Source organism: Saccopteryx bilineata, chromosome 1 (genome assembly GCF_036850765.1).
Source record: "Saccopteryx bilineata isolate mSacBil1 chromosome 1, mSacBil1_pri_phased_curated, whole genome shotgun sequence".
Classification (NCBI taxonomy): Eukaryota; Metazoa; Chordata; class Mammalia; order Chiroptera; family Emballonuridae; genus Saccopteryx; species Saccopteryx bilineata.
In genome coordinates this window covers 292715013-292721413 of record NC_089490.1, presented here as the reverse complement: position 1 = coordinate 292721413, position 6401 = coordinate 292715013, and the positions used below count along the sequence as shown (strand labels likewise).

General features: G+C 36.2%; 1 non-coding gene across 1 annotated transcript; it reads right to left on the bottom strand.

The window, feature by feature from the left end:
* Positions 1–4507: 4507 nt before the first annotated feature.
* On the bottom strand, positions 4508–4583 carry TRNAV-AAC (transfer RNA valine (anticodon AAC)). The gene has a single exon. It is a non-coding gene; the product is annotated as a tRNA-Val (tRNA).
* Positions 4584–6401: the final 1818 nt, after the last annotated feature.

Below are 6401 nucleotides of genomic sequence, written 5' to 3'. Positions count from 1 at the left end.
CAGGTTGGTTCTATTGTTAATTTGAGGTTAATCGCCACACAGATTTATTAGCAGTTGTACCATTTGGCATCCCCAACAGTACTGAAATAGGATTCCAATTTCTCCATAGCCTTGTCAATGCTTATTTCCTATTTCTTTGATAAAAGTCATATAACGGGTGTGAAGTGATTCTTATTTATTTATTTATTTATTTTCTTTTGTATCTCCAAGCTCTTTTGAGATTTTCAAATGTACTACACAAAGATCAGAAATGAAAAAGGAGGTTAAACAACAGATGTAGACATTGCAAATTTTAAGAACGCACATGCTTTAACATCTACAAATCTTTTGGGTTATTTTTGGCTTTCAAGTTCCCCCAAAATGTTTTTTTTATTCGTTAGCTTTTATTTTGATAATTTCTTTTCTATTTCCTGTTATATTAACTTTTACTTTATATTGTTATTGTGGTAATAATGTTACCGTTTCATTAATTTTATGTGTGCAGTCCAATAGCATTAAGTACATTCACATTGCTATGCAAGTATTACGTTTAGTAGTATAAAAAGTACATACTAGTGCTTAAAAATCATATAATTATAAAAGGTAAAACTATTCTACCACCTCACTACGTCTTTCTCATCCAATATCTGTCTATTTCTCCTTTTTTTTTTTTTTTTTTTTTTTTTTTTTTTGAGAGAGTGAGGGAGACAGGAACATCAAGCTGCTCCTGTATGTGCCCTGACTGAGGAATCAAACCAGCAACGTCTGCATGCTCCTGGATGATGCTACAACCAACCAAGCTAGGGCTTAATTTTTATTGCTTTTTAGAGAGACAGAGAGAGGAGGGGCGGGAGAAAAAAGGAGAGGGAAGGGAGGAGGAAGGGAAGCATTTGTTATTCCACTCATTTGTGCATTTTTTGGTTGCCTTCTGTGTGTGCCCTGACTGGAGATTGAATTCGTACCATGTTGTTTCTGGAGTACATTCTTAACTGATTGAGTTCACTAGCCAAGTCCTCTCTATTTTTAAAAATATATTTAAAAGTTTGTATTTCAGCCTGACCAGTGGTGATGCAGTGGATAGAGTGTTGACCAGGGATGCTGAAGACCCAGGTTTAAAAACGTGAGGTCACTGGCTTAAGTGAAAGCTCACCAGCTTGAACATAGGATCATAGACATAATCCCATGGTCTCTGCCTTGATCCCAAAGGTTGTGGTTTGAAGCCCAAGATCACTACCTTGAGCCCAAAGTTGCTGGCTTGCGCAAGGGGTCACTAGCTCATCTGGAGTCCCACCCCCCATCAAGGCACGTATAAAAGGCAATCAATGAACAACTAAAATGATACAGCTATGAGTTGATGCTTCTCATCTCTCTCCCTTCCTGTCTGTCTTTCTCTTACTCTCTTGCTAAAAATAAATAAATAGTTTATATTTCAGTATTTTCTGAGTTTTAAGTTAACATTATAATCTGGAAGAAAATTACTTTTCATGTTTTCTGACTTTTTTTATCTTTTCATCTGTGTTTTGTTTGTATTTTTAATATTTATGTTACCATACCCCTTTCACTTTCTTGACCATCAATTCCAACACAGACACATGCTTCTCCAAGCCAATAAGCAATTCTGTATGTCCACTATAGATGCAAAGACTACTGAGATGATCAAAACCAATGATTCTACTCTGTTTTAAAATATCCATTGTGAAATGAAATAAACTTTAAATACAAACACACAGTTAATGTATTGGTAGATAAAATAATGTTATAATATATAAGGATGTGCTATAATAGCGAATAAAAACAAATGGCAATTTTTAAAAGTGATGTTAAGGAATGTTTTGTTGAAGACATGATACTTGAGTTAACACTTCATGGATGAAAAATAGTCACATAAAGATATGAATAAATATTAATGATCATTAGTCTAAAATTATTTTTTTAGCTTTCACTTATAGTATGACAGATTAGTTTATTACAGAGCATCCCACAAAACTGATTATACAAACTGGCTAAAATTCATGAAACTGTTTAAAGTCAAGGAAGAAGATTTGGGGTCTGATCTGAGGGAGAAGAGAAAAGAGACTATAGGATCACTTTCCCACTCTTGCCTTAGCTGATTTATTCATTGTGTGTGAGGCTCCGAAGCTAAGAATCAAGCAGCAGCTCTGAGCCATCTGTATCTCATGGGTAAAGAAAGAAAGAAATTGGGCTTCAGTTCTCTGATGACAGCCAATGAAATAATCCAATCAGAAGAGAAGATACTGGCAGAAATAGGAGCCAGACCTCTCTTGCTGCTTTTCTACTCAAAGCATTTTTCAAATTTTATGCTGTGCAGGATGAAAGAAAAATAAGCCAAGCAGAAAATAGAACAGAGTAAAAAATGAATGTAGATCTTGAATAGTCTCATTATAGCAGGGAATAAAATTTGGAATTCAAGACCACCACTGAAGAGGAGCTATTGGCATAACCTCAGATATGTGCTCTATAAAGCTAAACAAAGATGCAAACAAAGCAAAATAGAAACAAACTTATAGATACAGAGAACAAACTGAGGGTTGCCACATGGGAAGCAAGTGAAGGGTTAGACACAAAATGGAGGAAGGAGATTAGAAAGAAGTTGACTATTTGAGTTATAAAGTCATGGGGATGAAATGTACAACATAAAGAATAGAGTGAATAGCATCATAATATCTACTATGGATGATTACAAATGATTACTAGACTTATTGTGGTGATCACTTTGCATGATGTATAAATGTTGAATTACTATATTATACACTTAAAACTAATATATTGTATGTCATCTATTATTAAAAATAAATTTAAAAACATAAAATAAATATTTACATTTCTAATTAAATATAATTTCAAAGAAAGAGTAATTAGCATTCCCTTTTTTTAGAAGTTACATTGCTTTTTAAAAATTAAACAAAATGCCCTGGCTGGTTGGCTCAGCAGTAGAGCATCGGCCTGGCGTGCAGGAGTCTCGGGTTCGATTCCTGGCCAGGGCACACAGGAGAGGCACCCATTTGCTTCTCCACCCCTCCCCCTCTCCTTCCTCTCTGTCTCTCTCTTCCCCTCCCGCAGCGAGGCTCCATTGGAGCAAAGATGGCCCGGGCACTGGGGATGGCTCTGTGGCCTCTGCCTCAGGCGCTAGAATGGCTCTGGACGCAACAGAGCAATGCCCCAGAGGAGCACAGCATCGCCCCCTGGTGGGCAGAGCGTAGCCCCTGGTGGGTGTGCGGGGTGGATCCCGGTAGGGCGCATGCGGGAGTCTGTCTGACTGTCTCTCCCCGTTTCCAGCTTCAGCAAAATACAAAAAAATAAAAATAAAATAAATAAATAAATAAATAAATAAATAAATAAAAAATTAAACAAAAACAACCATAGTTATTTTAATGCAGTTAATTTCCTCTTTATAATGTGTCCAAAATTAACATATCTTATTACTAAAACTGATATGCATTCCACCAAACTAGTCTAATACTGCCATTACATTTCCATTTACATTGCATGCACACGTGCGTGTGTGTGTGTTTGACCAAAATGAAACATATTTTTGCAAACTACATTCATTACCAAATCTTTAGGTACATAATCAAATTTTTAATTACAGAACAATTATATGAATGAAATAAACTGTATATGATTATAGGTGATTTCAGCCTGGAAACACAAAGTGCTAGAAGACAATACCATGTATTTGCATTATAATAGAGGGTTATTTTTTCTCTCTTTTGTGCTATTACATTATAATACTATACATATAGTAATACATGAGAGATATTCAATTCATTAGACCATGATAATAATGATAAAAATAGAAATAGCTATGAAAACAGTACTCAATAATTTTTTAAAAATGTTTCAAAAAAATTTACCTCATAAAATTTTGCTTAATCAATTTATAAAATCTTTAAAAAGCATATGTCCATGAAGTTACAGAAAACAAAAATTATATTCTCTATATTAACCATCAACATACTAAGTTATTAAAGTTGCTATAACTATTATATCTGTTGTAATTAAATTATCTCAATTAAGAATACAGCTTCTCTGAATATGCAATTTTTAAAGCAAACCAAATTCATTAAGACATAACCTTTAAGTTCTAAAATATAATGCTCACAAGAATTAGGGGATATTTCATCACTTCATATTCATTATGAAATATCCCCTAATTTTTGTGAGCATTATATTTTAGATTTTTTTTTTTTTTTTTTTTTTTTGCATTTTTCTGAAGCTGGAAACGAGGAGAGACAGTCAGACAGACTCCCGCATGCGCCCGACCGGGATCCACCCGGCACGCCCACTATGGGGTGACGCTCTGCCCACCAGGGGGCGATGCTCAGCCCATCCTGGGCGTCGCTCTGCCATGACCAGAGCCACTCTAGCGCCTGAGGCAGAGGCCACAGAGCCATCCCCAGTGCCCGGGCCATCTTTGCTCCAATGGAGCCTTGGCTGTGGGAGGGGAAGAGAGAGACAGAGAGGAAGGCATGGCGGAGGGGTGGAGAAGCAAATGGACGCTTCTGTGTGCCCTGGCAGGGAATCAAACCCAGGTCCTCTGCACGTTAGGCCGACGCTCTACCGCTGAGCCAACTGGCCAGGGCCTATATTTTAGAATTTAAAGGCTAACTTATGTGAGCAGTAATATATTTCCTATGTAAATGCTACTTAGAAACACACTATTCTTTGAATTTGTCTTCTTGTGTATTTCTCAGACAACCAATCTCATGAAAAACATCATTTCAGTACTCCTGAAATTATTTTGAAAATAAGCAAATTCCCTAATTTAAGGATCATTACCACTTCATCCAAGTTCTCACCAGTCTCCTTCCTCAAACTTTACTTCAGCCTAATGAAGGGCTGATGGTAACCTCAACATCTGTATTTTCCACCTCTTATCTTTTGCACACTCCATTCTGTTTGCCTACTGAACAAATACACATCACTTACATGTATTCTTAGTCTGAATTTACTTAGATCAAATTTCTTACTGGTACTGAATTTATGATTGTATTTTCTCTTAAATCTTGAAGTGTAGTCATAATAAAACTTACTGGTTCTTCTAATTCTGTCTTAGATCTGGTTTAAAATCCTATCCATTAACCTGGGGATGCAGTTCCTAAATTTAAAGTAGTCTTTCTGAAAATTGGACCAAGATTCCAGCATTGCTTTAATTTATTACTCTGAATATTTTGTGTTATAAAAAACATATATATTTAATATAATTGAAATTCTTAATATAATTAGTTTTTAAATATGAATTATGGAAGAGTGTTTGCAGATATTCCATTACTGCTTTAAATGTTTAAAATTCTAATATAATTTTTTTAATTTCTGCCTTATTCTGACAAGCTAATAAATCACACATATTCTTTCATGTAAAGAAAGATATATTAGGATTGAGACAAGACCATATAATATTTTCTAAGATATATTTAATCTGACTACTTTTTATAACTAAAACTATATTATCTGTACTTACAACTTTTCTAATATGCTGTACAGCACAAAATAATTCTTGTGGGATCTTGGAACGTAAGACACGAGCTTAAAAAATGAATAAAAGATTTGGGAGAATTTATACGTAGTAAAGAGATTGAAGGAGATTTAATGAGTAGGTAGAGAGGGTCAGAACCAGTTCCATGTTTATTCTGTTACAGATCAGAATTCTTTTGTACTAAAACTTATAAAGTAGTTGTATCCAGATTTTTCACCTCATGTGTATTTTAGCTCCCCCATTTCCTTCCAAATTAATATTAAGAAAATGTGTAAATGAGAACAAGTAACTAATAATATCAGCAAGAAAATCTAGTCATCAAAAAAGGCAAAATGAATGGTACATGTCCTTCAGAATCATGGGAGGTAAGACACGAGGTGAAGACCATGTTATACCATTATTACAAGGTTGGAAAGTGATCCTCTGATCCCCTGCTATCTGTCTTTCCTTCCTTCCCTCTCACTCTCTCCTTCTTTTCTTCTTTCTTTTCTTCTTTCATTCACAGTCAATACCTGCTGAATGTACAATTTTAAGAACAACAGAATCAGAAGACATGGTGAGGAAAGAAAAACAAGCAGAATTATGCAGCAAGAAAATCACACTAAAAGAGTCAAACCACAGGCAGACATGTAGATATTGTTAAAGATGAATCTGCATGAGCCTGACCAGGCGGGCGGTAGTGCAGTGGATAAAGCGTCAGACTGGGATGCAGAGGACACAGGTTCGAAGCCCGGAGGTCACTGGCTTGAGTGCAGGCTCACCAGTTTGAGCACGAAGTCGCTGGCTTGAACGTGGGATCACAGACATAACCCCATGGTGGCTGGCTTGAGCCCAAAGGTCGCTGGTTTGAAGCCCAAGGTCCCTGGCTTGAGGCCAAGGTTGCTGGCTTGAGCAAGGGGTCACTCGCTCTGCTGGAGCCCCCTGG